This window comes from Typopeltis vanoorti, chromosome 18, assembly GCF_054136105.1.
Source record: "Typopeltis vanoorti isolate ZY-2024b chromosome 18, IOZ_Tvanoo_1.0, whole genome shotgun sequence".
In the NCBI taxonomy this organism is placed as follows: Eukaryota; Metazoa; Arthropoda; class Arachnida; order Uropygi; family Thelyphonidae; genus Typopeltis; species Typopeltis vanoorti.
The window spans coordinates 16,234,837-16,255,850 of NC_143566.1; the positions used below are offsets into that span (position 1 = coordinate 16,234,837).

Genomic DNA, 21,014 nt, shown 5'->3' on the forward strand with positions numbered 1-21,014 from the left:
ACCTCTGTAATGCAGATGAAAGAACAGCAGTACCTTAGCATTTGGCTGAAAATGCTTTTGTCCAAATCTTGTCTAAGATACAAAGGAACTTTTTTAAAGGCATTTCACCTGAAGATGAGTTAGAGACATATGGAGTGGCGTAAGGATCTTTTTTTTTTTTTTCCCATAATACAAATCAGCCAAAGATGAGTCCTTGGTCTCCTTGGAGGTATCTATAACAAAATAATAACATGATGTGTAGTATGCACACATCATGTTATTATTTATGCAATATTTAGGCCCAAATATTGCATGCATCATCTACAATAAATTATATGGGACAAGAAATTATATTTTTGTTTTATTCCTTCAGTCTTGTATAAGCAAACAAAAATTTGTTTTGTGTGTGCATGATATATCTTCACAACTAGGATACTTGAACATCAAAACATATGACTTCACATAATTTGTCCACATAATATCCCTTAATGCAAACATTCTTCTTTAGTGTATAATGTTATGCATTATGGCAAGAGCCAGTAACTAAATGAATGCACTTTTATTGATGTCTCATCACTTGGAGCTAGACCCATTGAGATACTGAGAACTAAATCAATTTTCAAGTCACTTTTTTTTGTGATTTCTCATTTCATATTTGAAAATTAATGTAGCAAAAGCGGTGTATTATTTTCTTTTAGAATAGTTCTTGCCACTGCCTTTGTTACTTATTAAATTGGGAAATTTAAACTTTTTTGTGCATTAAAAAAAGTTTATTATTATTTTTTTATTTTTTTTCCAAAACTATTTAGCTGGATGTTTTGGTATCTAATGTTTCTCACTACCTTTCCTTGATGAAGCTGAATCTGTTTATAAATAAATGCATACATTTATAAGAATGACGTTGATGCAGAAATTGATGATTGAGGTAGTTGGTGAGTGTCTTCTCATATCTTTTGCAGTAGTAGCATTCTTATTTACAAACAAAAAAACTGAAAACCACAAATACTTATTGTTTATATTTTTGATTCCTAAGTATGTAGTCTCCAAAATTGCTTGAACAGCATAGGCATTTTGTCAACGTACTTTTTCGTGTGCAATGGAGAAATTCAACTTATCTTTTCATTTTTTCTATTAAAGCCCTTTATAATTTAAAATAATTAGCATGTGTATTAGACTTTAATCAATTTTAATTAATTTACAAATGCTAATGCATGAATGATTATTAATCATTCATTGAATTACCTGTTTGGCTTTCTTATCTGGGCATCTCTTAACCATATGTGATTTATTATATTTTCGTTGTGCAAATCAGCTGACAAGAGCCAAAAATTTGTACACTTTGGTTATTTTATTTCTGTTTAGGATGTTGGATAATTATTAGTTATATCATGCCCAACATAAAGAAGTTTATAAATTCACATGGAGAGAAGAAATGTCTTATTGTACTGGCAATATCTTCACACTGGTTCAAAATACAAGAGTGTACAAGGGATTTGAAATATGAAATGATCACCATTCACATGGTAAGAGGATAAAAGTGAATGTCATATTGAAAAGACATATGCAAGAATGTTTTAAAAAGAATCAATTCAGGAGCTTTCAGAGATGAACTGTAAACTCAAATACAGTTATCAAAAAAATGAGTTTCATAACAAGAACCAAACCATTGAATCTCAGTGGCAGCCTCTGCAGAAAGCATTGATAAATTGATTGATTCAACCAGGAAGCATGTAGTGAGGTTGTTTAATAGGCCCAAAAATTCTGAACTTTGATTGCAGCAATACTTTGGATGTTGACTATTATAGATACTAGACTGGTGATTTCATTGTATAAAGCCCTGATCAGACCTCATTATCTGGATTATTGTACTCATATCTTCACTAAAATTTGAATAGGATAAAATAACACTTAAGGGGTGCTTAAGGGTCAGAGCTGTATAACTGAGAGGAGACCTCCACATAGCCTTTAAAGGAATGCGGAGAACTGACCAGGGCTTCTGACCTAATGTCCAATCCTCACCTTCTTGTGGTGCACCATGTTGGGTATCTAACTGGATACTGAACGAACGAGGATGGGCTGGCAATTTGGGATTTAGCCGACCAAATTGTATTCTTATTGGTTAAACCAAAATAAAAAAAATGATGGTACAACACGACAAAATTTCATGGCGGCTGTGGCGTCGCCCAGTTAAACAACGCCCCCGTTGTTTTTGCCAGGGAACCAAGGCAAACAGCGAAAAGTCAGCTACTGCAACAAATCTGAAAGCACACCCCAACTCAACATCACCAGAGTTAAAGATCGGTACTGTCAACATAAGAAGCCTGAATGGCAAAGAAATGGAGCTAGCTGAGGAATTAGATAAGTACCAGATCGACATAATAGAGGTGACTGAAACAAAAAAAGACAAAAACTGGTGAGATCTTTCTGAGCAATAAGTACAAAATGTTATATTCAGGCAATGACAATCAAGAAAAAGAAGGAGTAGCCATAGTATTCAATACAAAATATGAGGCTAATCTTCTTGAATGGCAGTCAGTCTCAAGTAGAGCGATGTCGGCAAATATGAGAATGGAGAACTGGACAATGAGACTTATTTGTGCCTATGGTCCCACAGAAGGTTCTACTAAGGAAGAAGTGGAGGAATTTTTTGAGGCTTTATAAAAAGCAACTGACACAATGAAAAAGGAACAGTTGGTCCTTGTTGGAGATCTAAATAGCAGAGTAGGAAATGATTGTGAGACATACAGAAATATTTTGGTAAAATTTGGAGAAAAGAGCAAACCTAATAATAATGGCAAATATCTGTTGGATTTCTGCTCAGGACATCGACTGGTTATTACTAACACCATGTTCCAACATAAAAATGTGCACAAATTCACATGGAGAGAAGAGACAAGGAATAAGAAAAGTCTTATTGACTATGTTATTGTTGATAGTGATGTTTTCTCCCTAGTTCAGGACACCAGAGTGTACAGAGGATTTGAAATTGGAAGTGATCACTATTTAGTCTTGAGCAAGAAAAAATTGAATTTCATATTGAAAAGAATAACATGTAAGAAAGTTTTAAAGCGAATAAAAGTTGAGCAGCACCGAGATGTGAACTGTAGACTAAAATACACAAAGATTATTGAAGAAAAAATGAAAGAACAAGCACCAAACAGTGGAGATTCAGTGGCAAACCTTGAAGAAATTCCTGATTGATTCAGCTAGAGAGGCATGTGGTGAAGTTGTCTGCAAGGATAGAAAAATTAGAACTCCATGGTGGACACAGGAAGTTAAAGAGGCAGTGAAGGAAAAGAAGAAATCATATCAAAAGTTCCTGGCAAATAAGTCAGCTTGTGCTCTTAGAGAATACAGAGACAAATGTAAGACAGCCTAAACAGTGTGTAAAACTAGCTAAACAAAAGTCATGGGAGGACTTCGGCAAGAACATAGAAAATAAATATCAACAAGGTGATACAGATATTCTCGAGGTTGTTGAAGAAGCTTAAGAATTGGCCTGAATTCAAGCTGGATTCAGGCCAAATAGAGGCTGTCAGGATCAGATCTTTACTTTACGACAAATAGTCGAGAAATCATGGGAATATAACAAAGATCTGTATTTAAGTTTTGTCGATTTGTAAAAGGCATATGACAAGGTGCCAAGAGAAAAGCTATTCAATACGCTACAGTTATATGGTGTCGAAGGGGCATTATATCAAGCAATACTTAGACTGCATTTGAGTTGTAAGTCAGCAGTTAGAATTGAAGGAAGTACAGGGAGATGGTTTAATGTTAAATCTGGTGTGAGACAAGGATGTACATTATGCCCTCTGTTATTCATTATCTATATGGATCACATTATGAAGGAAAGTGGTATTAAACATGATATCAGAATTGGAGATGTTAATGTCAGCTCTTTGCTTTATGCAGACATGTTATACTTCTAAATAAATCCGCTACAAGTTTGCAAGATTCCCTGACTAAATTGAATAATTGTTGTAATAGATATGGTATGAAGGTCAGCATTAAAAAGACAAAGACAATGAAAATAGGCAGAATCATTGAAAATGTCAACTGTGTTGTGAATGGAGAACCTGTGGAACAAGTAAAACATTTCAGCTACTTAGACACGATTTTTAGTGAAGATGGTAAATGAAATATAGAAATAGACAACAGAATCAGCAAAGCTGGTATGGTGGGAAGTCAATTGAGTAAATTCATATGGAATAAGAGAGAAATTAGTCAGAACAAATTAGCTGTATACAAGACAGTGTTCAAACCAGTTTTAACTTATGGATCTAAGAGCTGGGTCAGAAGTAAAACACTTGACCAAAGACGAGACCACAGATATGAGACTACAGATGGCATCAATGGCAATATCATATTAAAAACGGGGATATTAGGAAAGAACTTGACATTGTCAGCATCCAGGAATGCATTAGCAGAGCTAATCTCAGGTGGTATGGTCACTTAAACAGAATGGGCAAAGAAAGATTAGCAAAACAAGTGTTCTCTGCCAGGTTTGCAGCAAAACGACCCAGAGGAAGATGATGATATAGGTGGATTGATACGGTTCAAAGTGCCTTAGACGATAGAAATATAAGATCTGATAATGTTGGAGTCTTGACAAGTAAGAAACTGATTTGGAGGAAAATTGTAGATAGGAAGTTAGTAATGATGTAATTTTTTTCATGTAGTACTATCATATCCTGTACACTTCTTGAGGGTACATGGCAGGAATTTGGTGATGATGATAAAATAACACTGTAGAGGTACAGAGTTGAATAACAGAAATGATATTAGGATTGAGAAGTTGCAGAGAAAAATTGTGCAAGGGAAATTTGGAGAAGTGCAAACTTCATCCAAACTGTTAGGGATTGTCATTATTAGAATTTAACTTTAAGAAAAAGAGCTGAGAAATAATGGAATTTTACAAGATTTTATATTTATATGCCAGCTTAGTTGGCCGAGTGGTTAGCGTATCCAGCCGAGAGGCAGTGGGTTCAAATCCTGCCGTGGGGATGGATGTTTGTGATTGTCTGTGGAAATAGTGGTGGTGGTTGGCAGGAGATGGCGCTGGTTTAGATGATGAATGTATTGTTTAGTGGAGACGGAGAGCTGTAGAGCAGTGCCCTCCCTTGATGAGTCTTTGGACTGCCTGTAGGTGTCAAGTAATAATAATAATAATAATAATAATAATAAAGTTTTTTATATTGGGAAAAGACATATGACATGATTGCATGAAAAGCTATTCAAAATAGAAAGTTATATGCTGTAAGCAGGACGTTATATCAATCCGTAAGTAATCTATATTTGTGTTTAAAGGCAGAATCTAGAATTGAAGGAGACCTCAACATAGTTTGATGTAAAATCAGGTAAGATCAGTAAATTAAAGATGCCAAGAAAATGTATTCTTTGTTTTATCTTTTATCCAAGCTTAAGCAAACAAAATTTGCATGTGACTTCAAATGCAAATTTCCATCATCCAAATTACACTTGGATGATGGATGAAACCAAGAATATAATTTCTTGGCATCTTTAATTTATAGTATAACCAAGTGGAAAAATCTTCAACAGGTAAGATCAGGTTGCATATCATCTTCACTCTTATTAATAATCATCTATATGAATCACATTATAAAGGAAAATGGAATTAGGCCTAATATCAAAATTGGATTTAATCTCAACTGTATACTTTTAATTATTCACACATCACCCATGATACTTTTCCTTGAACTCTATCAGTGGTAAAGAACACTCTTGCAATGAGTGCCATCCATTCACTACCTTCAAAGCAAAATATAAGTCCTCACTTCCTTTGCTAATAGCACCTTACAAAATTTTTAGGAGTGATCCGTTAATCTCTCCCTTCCTGCAATTGTATTGAAAAAAGTCTCTTCTCCAAATATCCTTTTAATAACCTAAACATTTATAATGTCCTCTTTTTTTAGTCTTTCAAGTGAGCTTAGTTACCCACGAAATTGATATATTATGAAGAAAGAGAGAGAGAAAAAGAATTTCATAGACTTGTCATGAGTTTTTAATGGTATTTGTGACATAATGATGGTTATCATGTCAGATATTAACAAGGACAAACATGTATTTACATGTGTTAACACATGCTTAGTAGCCACATGCTCCAGAGTAGCCATATCGGTCATTACAAAATAAAATTAATAATAAAACTAAAATTAAAATAAATTTATTTTGAAATACAAGAAACAAGATAAAAAGTAAAATAAGTTTGAAACATTACAAAAGGTTTTGCATAAATAAGAGACAAGTATGCTACTGCTTGCCATTTATGAGGACTAAATTTCCAAATCATATCATTCATTCTGATTTAAGTTTGGGCAGTGTAGAAGCACTTCAGCACTCTCTTTAAACAACTGCCCAAATTAAACCAGCACCAATATAAAAGACAGTAATGAAGTAGAGGATATTATAGCAGTGTCCACTCCACTATACTAAGCCAGATTTTTCAGGTACAGGGTGTTCGGGATAAATTTGACAGTTTCGTAAGGAAAAAGAAAATCTTCTTTGTATCTATTAAATTTAATGAATTGACAAAAAAACATTACAGGCAGAGTTAATTACAATACTATCAACAAGATTTACTCAAAATAACCACCATTAGCATCGATCACAGCTTCAATTCTGCTTCGGAACCTCGAACAAGCTGATGCTACAGTCTCCCTGGGAAGGGCTGCAAAAACTGTTTTAATTTTATCCATTAACTGGGCTTTTGTATTACTGGAAGTGCGATTGGTGTCTTTTTCAACTGCGCCCCATACAAAATAATCCATGGGGTTAAGGTCTGGGGAGTTTGGAGGCCAAACATTTGGACTGGTGAAGTCGTAGAAAATTTCAGACAACCATTTTTGACTTTTCCCAGAGGTGTGGCAAGGGGCCGAATCCTGCTGCCATACATACGGCCTACCATTGGCTACCCTTGTTATCCAGGGCTTGACTACAGTTAGCAACTCCACGAACAAAGCCCGAATTCCAATGCCAGGGTTCTTCAACACCTGTTCCTGCAGATTTGCGAGGAATTCTGCTGTACGAACGCAATCAGATCGTCTGCTAGGGATCTTTCTTCTTGCTACATCCTCGTAGTCACCATTGCAAGTCTCTAGTTCATGCCTGATTGTTTTTACTGTATTCAGGGAGCATTGGGCAGCAGTCGTAATATCCTTATTTTGATGGCGGGCACGAATCATCATGATACAAGTTATTCTCTTCCATGATTCAGGTGGGTTCCAGCTATCCATCCTTTCTGACATCTTGTATATGAATGAAGAAGGGTCCAAACTTTTAAATGAAGAGAAGTGTGTGTTAATACATGTAACTTACGGAAAAATATAATTAATTATAAATATGTCAAATTTATCCCGAACACCCTGTATGTTGTGGCTGATATAATACTAGTGTTTCCATTGTTTGTGACCAAACATTGTGTTTTGTCAAAAAATATCTGTAGGATGTATGCACTGAGAATCATTGTGAACCTATAAAACATTATGGAAGGAAAGAGGAGCCCGTTTGTCTTTTGTAGTTTGTAACCAAGAGGTTTTTTTTTTTTTTTTTTAAATAGGGAAGAATGTCGAGACTAAACTGTATGTTTTCAGGATCTTTGTAGTTTCCTTCCAGATGCCACAATGTATGGTATTGAAATTCACTAGACTGGTTCGTTATTTTTAAAGACTGGTTTGTAAGTGTCCATAATGTGTTTAAACTAGATTGAGCTGAAGCCATTTTGTAATATGGTTCTTTGGATGGTGCCTGTTGTGATGAATCTTGTTGTATGCAGCAGCCTCTGAAGGTATATCGTTTGGTTTATTCTGTGACTTCCGCAACTGAATTGTCAGATTTCTCTCTCTCTTTTAGATGTGCATTGCATGTGATGGTGAATGGTTCTTGTAACCATGCAGCTAATGCTGGAGACCTGATAGATTCTGTCTTCTCACCCACCTTGTTCTATATATCAATGACTTACTGCTGTTGACCATACAATCATAGAACACTATATTCCTCCTTCTTGCTTGACAAACCTTGCATCACACAAACCACCACAACTTACAGAGTAACAACTTCCGATGATACCTAAATTCAGATCTGGATCTAAATCATTCTTTGATTGGGTTTGAATAACCTTGTTAATTTCAATGCCTGCAAAATATAGTTTTGCCTTGTTTCCCACAAAAAAAAAAAAAAAAAAAAAAAAAAGGAAAAAGGAATCAGATTCTTCCAGCCTTACCTTTTGACAACAGCACCTAAATTTCTAGGCAAGAAGAGATCCTCTCCTTGGGACTACACTGAGATCAATCCTCTTGGCATAAACACATTATTGAACATGTTTCCTTGTCATACAAAAAAACTAGTATTTGTCTTTCGCTCAGGGCATTACTTTACCTCCAAACAGCTACTATCTAAAAATCACAAATCCACCCATCCATCCATCAAGTATTATTGCTCGCACATTTGGGACAGTTCTCTGAAGAGTTGACTGAAAATACTCAGATCATTACAGAAGAGAGCAGTCAAACTGATCAGTGATCTGTCTCTTACCATTTCATTCCACCCACTTTTACAGTGTTTGGTTTCCACTGCATGCTTTTATAAATACACGGTAATCAAAATTAAAGTATCCCTGTTTAAGACCTTGTGGCACAGCACTTGGTGATCCAGATACTGAGAAACTTTCCAGGAATACATGTGAAAGCGATATCTGAGAAAAAAAAGTACTTCCAGAATTCACCACCAGTGGGAACTGCATGATGTACCAAATGTAGATGTAGTAACTTTTCTGTGGTGAAGAAGAAAAGCAACACAAGATTAAATAACATATTATTATTCGCTTTCATTATGAATTCACTAGTTGTATTGCTCAATGTGTTGCACTTCCCAGTATTCCACAAAGTGCATCCTTTGCACAGTGTGTTCAACAGCAGAACGTAGCTGGTCAGGACTGATGTTGTGCACATTCTACATTATGCTGTCTTTCAGCTCTAGCAAGTTATCAGGATGAACCCAATAAACTCTGTCTTTGAGTAATACCAGAGCCAGAAGTCACAGGAGGTCAGATTAGGTGAATGAGGTGGCCATGCAGTGGGATACATGCACACAGGTGCTCGTATAGCTGTGGCATAACAAAACTGTTTATTGTATCTCAATCATGGCAGTAAGTGTGAATGTCCTCAGAAAGGTCTCCAATGATAAATGATGCTGTAACCCTGCACCAGACAGTAACTTTGGGTAAATGCAAAGGAATTTGTTGGATTGTATGTGGATTTTGTGTAGCTCATACTCAGCACCTGTGGGTATTCACAGCTCTCTTCAGGTGAAAGTGAGCCTCATCTCCCCACAAAATTATCCATGGCAACACTGTGTCCAACTCCACTCGAGCAAGGAATGTTAAAGCAAATTTCAGTCACCTATCAAACTTTCAGTCACCTATCAAAATTCAGAATCTTCCAAAGAATTTTCCAGACAGTTGTGTAAGGCACATCCATGTGTTTTGATATGTTGGTTCCTGCATGTGCACTGCAGGAACCAACTCTGTGAACTGATTGGTTTGGAACCTCTGGTATGCCTAACTCCCAATGATCCAGTTTCTTCAAAACAACTAATCATTCATTGCAGAGCACATGGAGATAGCAGACCTCATCTGTATTTGTTCATGCGATGAAATTCGCAGAGTGCAGCAGCATCGTTGCAATTTTTTAAGTAGTACAGCTTCATGAGCAAAGCACATTGGAGCAAGTTTAATACTATTACTGTGGACAGTATTAACAACCAGAATAAATGGAATATCTTGTATTCATCTTTTTAAACCCTCCTGACACCTGCCGAGTTGCTTGATATGCAAATTTCAGGCATTTTCTGTATACAACACTCCTGGTGGTGAATTTTAGAACTTTTTTTTCCCTCAGATATCACTTCTACATGACACACAATGTATTCCTACAAAGTTTTGCAGCATTTGGATCACTGGATGGCACTCCACAAAGCCTTGAATAGGGATACTTTAATTTTGATAACCCTGTATTTTTTTTTTTAACAGTTTATTATTATCATTCCCATCATGTATACAAGATATTTATATTATACAATTCAATGTACAGTATTATACAATACAAATCAAGTTATACCATTTGATGTACAGTATTATACAATACAAATCAAGTTATACAATTCAATGTACACTAGTATTATTATTCAGGCCTCCATGGAGTCAAAAGGCTCATCGTGGGAGGTCCTTCCTAAGAACATAAAGTCTGTCAAGACTCATCGAGGGGAGGTCCCCCCTAAGAAACACAAAGTCTATCATACCACTCCTTAAACTCATTGACCGTTTTTGCTCTCACCACACCATCGGGCAATGCATTCCACGGTTCAACCACCCTCCATGCAAAGAAATCACTCCTCACCCTCTTGCTCACAGTTTCATTTTGTAACTTCCAGGGATGACCTCTTGTCATCACTCCTTCCCGCTGTTCAACCAAGCGAAAGAACTCCCCATTGTCAACCCTGTAACCACCTCTCAACAGTTTAAAAGTTTCAATCATATCACCTCCCCTTCTTCTATCCACCAAACTCTGCAGTCCACATTCCCTCAGTCGATCCTCATAACCAAAATTGTACAGTCCTGAAACCATCTTTGTCATCTATCTTTGTACCCTTTCCACAGTTAATTTATCCCCTTCAAATCCTGGGAACCAAATCTGAGAACAATAGTCTAAGTGTGGTCTGATCAGAGACTTATACAACAGAATGATAACCCTTTTATCTCTGCAGGTCAGTGTCCTTCTCATAATTGCAGCAATCCTCTCAGGGGATTGCTGCAATTATGAGATCATCAACCCCAGATCTCTTGTCTCCCCAACTTCCTCCAGTATAACTCCTCCCATAGAGTATGCAGCATCCCATCGATGTTTCCCAAACCTCAAGACCTTACATTTTGCTGCATTAAACTGATACCCCCATTTATTTGCCCATCTATCTAGCTTATTCAAATCCTCTTGCAGGGCACATCTGTACTGTTACTAATAATCCTTCCCAGCTTCGCATCATCCGCAAACAACTGAATATCCCCTTGCAATCCACTGGCAATGTCATTGATATAAAGGTTAAACAATATAGGTCCTAGTACTGAGCCCTGTGGGACCCCACTTGTAACCCTTTGCCTCCTTGAAACCGCTCCACCATACACAACTCTCTGATACCTATCAGACAACCAATCCTGAATCCAGTTGACCAATCTGACATCCAGACCCATGAGATGCAACTTAAATATCAGCTTATCATGTGGCACCCTGTCAGATGCCTTTGCTAAGTCTAAGAAAATTGCAGTATATACCTTTCCCTCATCTAATGTTCTTGTAACTTTATTATAAAAGGCTAGCATATTGCTAAAACAAGAGTGCCCTTTCACAAATCCATGTTGACTCTCACAGATAGCAGTACCCTTATCTGCCCAATGCTGTATACGGTTCCTCACTACTTTCTCCAAGATCTTAACAACTACTGATGACACACAAACTGGCCTATAATTAGACACTTCCAGTCTGTTACCACCCTTATGCAATGGCACTATCTCTTACCTCCCTTCCATTTCCTGGGCACTTTTCCCGCAGCCAGACTTTCATTGAAAAGCCAGGTCAAAGGCACTGTCAGTTCCCTAGCACATTCTCTCAAAACTCGTGATGAAATACCATCCAGTCCCAAATCTTTACTGACATCCAGAGTACTCAGTATCTGAAACACACACTCCTCCTGTACCTCTAAACCTCGAACCTGCCCTATCCCTCTAGCATTAAAACTGACTCCTCTAGGATGAAATACTCCAATGAAGTGTTCATTGAACAATTCCACTATGTCCTCTGCATCAGTCACTCTATTCCCATTTTTATCCCACAATATCATTCTTCCACAGTCATTTCTCCTCTTACTGGCCACATAGCTAAAAAATTCCCTAGGATTTTCTTTGGATCTTAGGGCCAATCTCTTCTCATATTCCAGTTTCGCTTTCCTTACCACACTAGTCACTCTTCTGGCCTATGTCTTATATTCTTCATGCATCTTCTCTTCACCTGTCTCCTTATATCTCTTCCATAGCCTCTTTTTCGCATGCAATTCCTGTTTAATATTGTTTGTCATCCACTTTACTCCAAATTGTGTCCTCTTTTTCACTCGTGGTATACAACTTACCATTGCTGCTAACAAATATTCTTTCACAATTTCCCACACACTAATGATATCCCAGCCTTCCAATTCCTCTCTCCATGAAACTTCCCGAAGTTGACGTCTAAGACTACTATAATCACCTGCTTTATAATTCCACATAAGTTCTCGTCTCTGATACTCCTGCATGTCTATTCATTTTCCAAGTCAAAACCATATGGCCACTCTCTCCAACTGGTGGGAGAGATGTCATCTCAGTTATTATCAACTCTTCTGATGCTATAACCAAATCCAAAACTCTTGAACCTCTTATTCCCTCTGTTACATGTTGCCTAAGACATTTGTCCCTCGATAATTCTAGAAATTCCATTCCGCTATTGCTACGTGCATCTTCCTCTCTCCAATTTATACTACTGTAGTTAAAATATCCCATAACAATCATTCTTCTTGCACTTGCCAAACTTAACTGTCTAAACATCTCCTGGTCCCCATCCTCTGTGCTCCTGGGTCTGTAGCAACACCCCACTAAATATCCTGTCTTGCCCACCTCTACCTCACAATTATACAATATGAATTAAGTTGTACAATTCAATATACAGTATTATACAATACAGTTCAAGTTTTGCAATTCAATGTATAATGCAATTCAAGTTGCACAATTCAATGTACAATTTTATACAATATAGTTCAAGTATTACTATCATTTTCTGTTGGTAATTATACTTATTTTTGGCTATTATTTTGTTACAGTTAGTAAATGTTTCCTTATATATATATACACAAATAGAGTAAAATACATTTCAGATAGTTTTCGTAGTTTATAATAAGTTACTGGTTTTAGTGATAAAGTAAGTTAGTTTGTGTATTTATGTGTAATCAAGGGCGGTAGCCATACTGGTTACTAGAGAATTAAATTAGTTCGAAACAGTCACCACGAGTCCAGTGACAGTATATATGAGGGCTCACCTTACACGGTTTGATTTGATGTACATGTTAATATATTAGTCTCCTAAGTGAATGAAGTAGTTTCCATGATAAATGTTCATCAGAACTAGCATCAGTAATTCTCTCTCTCTCTCCCTCCACCAAATCCAACGAAATACATGCTGCTGTCACTCAATAACCCCTTTAAAGTCTAACTCCAAACTGAAGAACAATTTTCTTCCTCCTCTTTCATTCCTGCTGCTGTATCTTGGAACATTCTCTCCTCCTCTGTGTTTTCCAGTGAATACAATACCCAGGCCTACTAATCTAATAGGAACAAGTTCCTCCTATTTCTCAAATAATTTTCGTATTCTCGGTACTAATGTACTATAGGATGACTAACCAACATCTTGTATATGGACCATAACATAAAAAAACAGTCAGTTCTGTGATTTGATTGCCTGTTACGTTGTGATCTTTCCAAGTATTGAACTAATCTATATATTGAGCCAACTAATCCATATCTTGTTTTTCAATTTTTAACTCCAAAACTTTGCAGATGAGTCACTTCCTAATCTATACTTTTTTTTAATGCAAATTCCACTCACAGAAGGTAGTAAACTTATCTTATCTTTCATTTTATTATTATTATTATTGTTATTACACCCTCTGGAGTCGACAGACTCATCATTGGAGGTTCATTCATCTAACAACATATCATATAGAATCTTAAAGTCCTTAACACTCCTTGCATTAACAACACATTCTGGTAATGCATTTCATTCACTGACAATTCTGAATGTAAAAAATCTACTCCTCACACCCTTCTTCACCACACTTTTACATAACTTCCAGGAAGGAATGGCCTCTGGTTCTTCCCCTCTCACCTTCTACTCTTTTTATAATCCCCTCTGGATTAATCTGATAAAATCCTCTCACTAACTTAAACATCTCTATCATATCACCTCTCTTCCTCCTATCCACCAAACTCTGCAATCTACATCTCTTCAACTACTCTCCATAGCCAGCATTCTAAACCCCTGATATTGTCTTAGTCACTCATCTCTGGACCCTCTCCAATGTCTCCACATCATATGGAAAACCAGGTGACCAGATCTGAACACAGTAGTCTAAGTGTGGTCTGACCAGTGGCTTACACAGCAGCACAACCACTTCCTTATCATAACAGCACTACAATGTGCAATGCTAGCAATATGCCCTCTAAACTTCAGTTTACTGTCAACCATCACTCCCAAATCTCTAATCTCATCCACTTCTTGCAGTACAGCACCATCAATATTGTACACAGCCTTATATTTCTGCACTCCAAAATGCAACACCTTGCACTTATTGATATTAAAACTACAACCCCATGCTTTTGCAAGTAAAAAGTCTATTTAAATCTTCCTGAAGGGATTCAACATCAACAGTGCTACTTATAATTTTTCCCAACTTTGCATCATCAGCAAATAACTGAAGATCCCCAGACAGCCTACATGGTATATCATTTACAAACAAGTTAAACAGCAGAGACCCAAGAACAGAACCCTGGGACATGCTGCTAGTTATTACCCTTCTTCTACTACATCATACACAGCCTGCTGGTATCGTTCGGAGAGCCAATCTCTGATCCATCTAACTAATATACTGTCTATTCCCATCCTCTACAGCTTGCACACCATCCTCTCATGTGGTAATCTATCAAATGCTTTTGCAGAGTCTAAGAATATCACTGTATGTGATTCTCTCTTATCTAACACACTCATCACCTTATCATAAAATGCAAGTAAATTACTGAAACAGGAACTATCCTTTACAAATCCATGCTGACCTTCTTAAGAATGCCATGTCCATCAACCCAATTCTGTATTCTATTCCTTATCAATCTCTCCAACACCTTGACCACAACTGCAGTTATACAGACTGGCTTATAGTTGAGGACTTCTGTCTTAGAACCATGCTTGTGGAGTGGAAAGAGGGTTTTGCCCTCTTTCCACTCCTTAGGAACCCTACCCACTGCAAAATTTTCATTAAATAACCAGGTCAAACCAACCGTGGTGCACATTCCTTAAGTATATGTGGTGAAATGTCATCCATTCCTACAGCCTTATTCACATTTAATCCAACCAGCATCTGATACACCTCTGTTTCTTTCACTTCCAACTCTACTAATACTTGCTTGTCTTCTATATGCAGCAATCCCTCGATTAGTGCGCTTAATGCGTTCCTTAAAACAGGCACATTAATCGAAAATGCACTGATCGAATACAGTAACCTATGGGGAAATGTATAATTCGTTCCTCAGATTTCTTTTTTGATCCTTAATTTTTTTTATAAAAGAATTAAGGTATGTCTCAGGTTCTAGTTAAAGGAAAACCATGAAGCTGAAAGACAATAAAACATATTCTGAATATAAATTTATTATTCTACTTGTTAACAAAGAATTGAGCTACCTTAGTTTGGCAGGCATTTTGTTTCTTTTTTTCATACAACCAATGGTATGGCCCTATTGCCTCTTCTGCAAATTTTGCTGCTTCTCTCTTCATCAGGGTCAGCCTCTAAGCATTGTTGCTTAAAAACTTTGATTGTACGAAAAATATTTTCAAATTGTTTCTGTGAAATCTCTTTTGGCTGATTATCAGTGATTAAATTTTCTTCATATTCCCGCTGTGCATCTAAATTTAGCAGGTTGGAATCAGTCAAATCTTCAGAATGAGATTTAATTAACTCTTGGATGATATCATTGAAGGGGAGAAAGAAATGAAGGATGTACGAATTGGTTGCCAATACGCGAAAGCACGTGCTTTATAGATAAAATTTTCCAACTGTTATACAACCAAATAGTTACCACTTTAAAAACTACAATGATCATAAAAGAGAAGTTAATTTTCTGACGTGTAATAATAAATAACTCATCCCTTTTGTGACATTCGCAGTGTTGAAGTGTTGAAGGGTCTCGAATCTGTGGGCATACTATAGCAGACGACATAAATTTTGTCGGTAAAAATTTGAAACACAGTATACATCAGGGGTGTTCAACCCGTCGATCGCGGAACGATTTTTGGTTGATCTCTTATGTATTCCTCCTTAATTGCAAATTTAATTAAAACTGAAAACATAATATTTTATTTATCATTATTTTGTATTATTTTAAATTCTCTTTAAGTGTATTGCTATTGTTTATTTATTTTTCGTTAAAATTGTCAAATCAGTAATTTTCTTATAAGTCAGGTAAATGAATTAATTTGGATCAGTGGAAGTCAATCAGCGAGCCGAGTGAATACGATTATAAGCAAAGTGTAAAAACTCGATTGTCGCTTAAATATTAAATATTCCAAAGCACATTACATAGATTTTTTACTTAGGTTAAGTCCCATGTGAATATTGTAAAAAAATAAACTTTGTTTGTCTCGGTACAGTTTGTATTAGATATTTTTGTAAATAACTCTTTTGAAGCTAACTGTATATACTGCTTTAATAAGAATATGTTAGAGTGTTAAAAACAAAGGCAATGTTTTTGTCGCCAAAGCTGTACATGGCGGCATTAGAAAGACTGTTATTGAAACTTGTATCTATGAGAAAGGCTTGCAGGCTCTAAGTGTAAACATATCCGAAGTCAGTCAGAAAGAGTTCAAACAACTTTCCGATGGCCAGCAACTTACAATCAAAAGAAAGCGGAGGAGAACAAAAGGCATGACAAACTTGAAATTTAAGATGAATGACTCATACCGATTCTTTGGGGGTTGCCAGACTTCATGCAAGGTCTCAGAGGAGGCTTAATAAAAAGGGACTGAAGCAAGCAGAAGGGGTCCCGGTTCCAGAATTGTCAGAGAGGAGGCCGCCCAGTCAGAGTCGTCGTCAGAGAGACTGCCCAGATCCACATTGCTTGAGAGAGGAGTTTCCTGCTTCCAGAAAGGAGCTTCTCGGTTCAAGACGTTGCTAGAGAGAGACTACTTCTAGACTGCAGACTTTCTAGACTTTTTGCCAATTTGAAACCTTGTTTCAAATTGCCAAAAAGAAGAGTTCCAGTTGCCGGAGAAAAGTTTCTAGGCCAGGTTAATGTCAGACATTCACCTGTGTGTTGTGTTTTCATTACAATTTGATGAATCAAACAACTTCACTGATATTGCTCAGTTAATGGTATTTATTCGCATGGTATTTCAAGATTATTCAAGTAAAGAACTTTGGAAAATTATACCATTATTGGGAAGGACTAGGGGAGAAGACATTTTTTCAGCATTTGATGAATTTGTGAAACAACACAAACTTCCGCTTTTTAAACTTGTGTCTATTACTACTGATGGTGCTCCTGCAATGATAGGTAATAAATCAGGCTTCATTTCATTATGTAAAAACGATGACAAATATCCAGATTTGTTAACGTACCACTGTATTATTCACCAACAAGTACTGTGTAGTAAAAGATTAAACACAAAAGATGTTTTGGATATTACATTTAAAATTGTAAATTCTGTTCGAGGAAAAGACCTGCAATGGCGGTTATTTAAATTACAGGCGGATGATGATAGGGAACTTCTGTTGTACAATAATGTTCGCTGGCTCAGCAGAAGTCAATTTTTAGAAAGATTTCTTGTATTAATTAACGATATGAAAAATTTTCTTAATTAAAAAGGAGATATTTTTCCATAATTGAGTGATAAAAGATAGTTGTTACACTTATCATTTTTAGTAGATTTCTGTACGAAATTAAGCAATTTAAATTTAGAGTTAGAAGGTAGAAATAAAAATTTAATTGACATGTTAAGTTCAATAAAAACTTTCCAATAATACTTACTTTTATTAAAGAAAAACATAAATTACCACGAATTCAGACATCTCCCATATTTATTAAAATTTTTTGAACAAAGTCAAGAAATGCTTCGCTATGATTTAAAAGAATTTATTCGTGAAATAGAATTAGTTGAGGAAGAAATAAATTCAAGATTTAAAGATTTTAATAAAACTTTAATGATTGTATCTTTTATTAATAATCCATTTCAAGAAAACTTGAACATCACAGAAATTTCAAATAAAATTAGTGGACTGTTTGATATAAACCAAGCTGAAGTAGAACTTTAGATAATAAACATTCAGAATAGTTTACATTTAAAATCAATAAACAATGAAGTCATTTGGAAGTATGCACATGAAAAATTCTGTTGTGGTTTGGATTGACATACTTGTGAGAATCTGCTTTTTCAGATATGATCGTCATAAAAAATCAGTTAAGAAACCAAATTACAAATGATCATTTGAATGATTCTCTGCGATTGGCCACTTCTTCATATCAATTTGACTATGAAAATATTGCGAGGTCCAAACAATGCCAAATTTCACATTAACTTTTTTTTTTTTAATCAACCAGCATTTCCTGTAACTTGTGAGTTTGTAATCAATCTGTTGTTTTTTCTAACTTTGGTTTTCCAAAATAGAAAAATAAATATTTTATTCCAATATTTTTTTTTGTTGTATTAAAATAATTAAAAGTGATAAATAAATTTTTAAATACACAAATAAAGTTTTTAGTTGTGTATTTTTTTTTAGTTGTTTATTTGTGCGTAATCAGATTGGGGTTGGGGGAATGTGATCTATATAAGAGAGTAGATCGCCGAATAACGTTTTATAGAAAAGTAGCTCACGTAGTAAAAAAGGTTGAACACCACTGGTATACATAGTGTACATGAAAGTAGTGTAGTAGGCCATTAAAAATAACTTTGTAAAATGTTTTAAATCGCAACTAAATTATTTCATCTGGTGAGTGATTTTTTAAAATAGTTAGCCATTAAAATATATAGATAGAAAATTTTTAAAATCTATAACATTTATTTTTAAGATGTATATAGGTGCATAATTGAGTTTTAGAGGCACACTAATTGAATTTGGGTATCGAAAAAAAATGATGCACTAATCGAGGGATTACTGTATTGTACTGGATAATTTATACCGGTATGATATACACTGATAAAGTGCTTGTTCAATAATTCCACTATATCCTTTACAGCTGTTAGTCTGCTGCCATGACTATCTACCAATGTTAGTCTGCCATAATTATTCTTCCTCTTGCTTGCCATATAGCAGAAAAATTCCCTCAAGTTTACCTTGGCCTGACCAACCCATCTCTTCTCTTCTCTTCTCATACTGCACCTTTTCTTTCTTTACCATGCTCATCACCTTTCTAGCCTGAACCTCATAGTCCTCATGGATCTCATCACCACTAACTGTCTTGTACTTCCTCCATGGCATTTTCTTTTCCAGCACAGCTTGCTTGATTTTGCTGTTCATCCATTTCACTCCCACTCTATTTACTCACGTAAGCCTCAGTATGCAGTCATACTTCGCTTTTGTCAGATACTGCCTTATGAGTTTCCATGCATTTACAACATCTTTTCTGCTCAGCTCATCTACCTGACATTTACCTAACATACTGATGCTAACTGACAACAGAGCTTCCTATAATCACCTGTTTTATACTTCCACATGTATCCATTTTTGGCAGTGACCTTTTCTTGTTTCATCACTTCCCAAACAAGTACCTCATGATCACTCTCACCAACTGGCGGCAGTGTCAACACCTCATTAACAACTACATCTTGTGAAGTTATCAATAGATACAAAACATTAAAGCCTCTAGTTGCTTCAGTCACGTGCTGCTTAATATACTTATCTCTCAGAAATTCCACAAACTATCTCTCAGAAATTTCACAAACTTGCTTTCCTTGTTCTCATACACTATCACCTCCTTCCAGTCTATATTCCTGTAATTAAAGTCTTCCATCAGGATCACCTTCTTTTTACTTGCCCAACTAATTTGCCTAAATATTTCACAATCAGTATTCTCTGCATTCCCTGGCCTATAACAGCGTTCTATCAGATATACTAACTGTTTATTTCAAATTTGCACCACACAGATTCAAAATCTGTGCATGCACCATCAACTTCCACACTTTGCAGACACAGTTCCTCTGCAATCATTAACAACACTTCCCCCCTCCTCTTTTCACATCTCTATCCTTCCAGAAAAGTATATATCCTTCTAATTCTATTCCCGACATCACATCCTTCTCAGACAACCACCAAGTTTCACTTATTCCAATTACTTTTGGGCATACCGTCTCAATCAATGCCGCAAACTCAGTTTTTGTTTCACTGTGTGTTTGATGCCATCTTACTAGCAGCAATGTTCTCTATTCGAGCTGCTATACTACACCTCTCTCTTCAGTTTGACCACTCCCATATCCCTGATCCTGACTGTGATTTCCATTCTTACCTGTCTCATCCTCACCTTTATGCATTCCATCACCTTGTGCTGCTGCAACCACATCTTCAACCTTATATCCGTCTTCCTCCTATTATATAGTGAACTAAGAGTTGATAATCCAGAGTGCCTGCATGATGATACATAGACAGATTAAATATGGAACTTGATCATGTTACTTGAAGACATTCACAAACATCCATACCTGCAGTAGGATTCAGATCCATGACTTGATTCCTGGAGAGAAGAATTACTGTCTGCTTGGCTAGCATAACCATCCAGATTAGATTAACACATAAGCATTCTTAAAAATAAATCCTGATAAGAGTCTATCTGATATATCCATTTTAATATAAGTTTGCCATTTTTTACTTCCCTAATTATCCCCAGAACTGTCAGTTATGTCTCAAGTCATTGATTGCAGGGAACAATTTAAATTTAGCACAGCTGCTCTGTGTCAGGCAACATCCTGTAATTATTAAAAGTCATGGTTCCATTGAATGACATGACCAACACCACATTCATGTTCAGGTTGAAATTCCTCACATTATATTTTTAGACATTTGTACCTTCATCATCATCATCATGCGTATCAAGGATTTAGGCCTAGCATGGCCTGTTCCGGCCTTAGAAGTCATCCTTTAAGAGGACGTCGTGGGTTTCTTTTTCCTAATGGCTTGTACTTTACAGC

At 36.1% G+C, this 21,014-nt stretch overlaps 1 protein-coding gene across 4 annotated transcripts in view; it reads left to right on the plus strand.

The window, feature by feature from the left end:
• Window positions 1–21,014, plus strand: part of LOC150096510 (uncharacterized) — an 88,528-nt gene that overhangs the window by 1,423 nt on the left and 66,091 nt on the right. For 2 of the 4 annotated variants that reach the window (XR_016549791.1, XM_090407977.1), the window contains exon 2: window positions 789–911. The exons of the other annotated variants lie outside the window; for them this stretch is intronic. The gene's annotated coding sequence lies outside the window, so the exon portion shown is untranslated. The remainder of the gene's footprint in view (window positions 1–788; window positions 912–21,014) is intronic. 4 annotated transcript variants of the gene reach the window in all.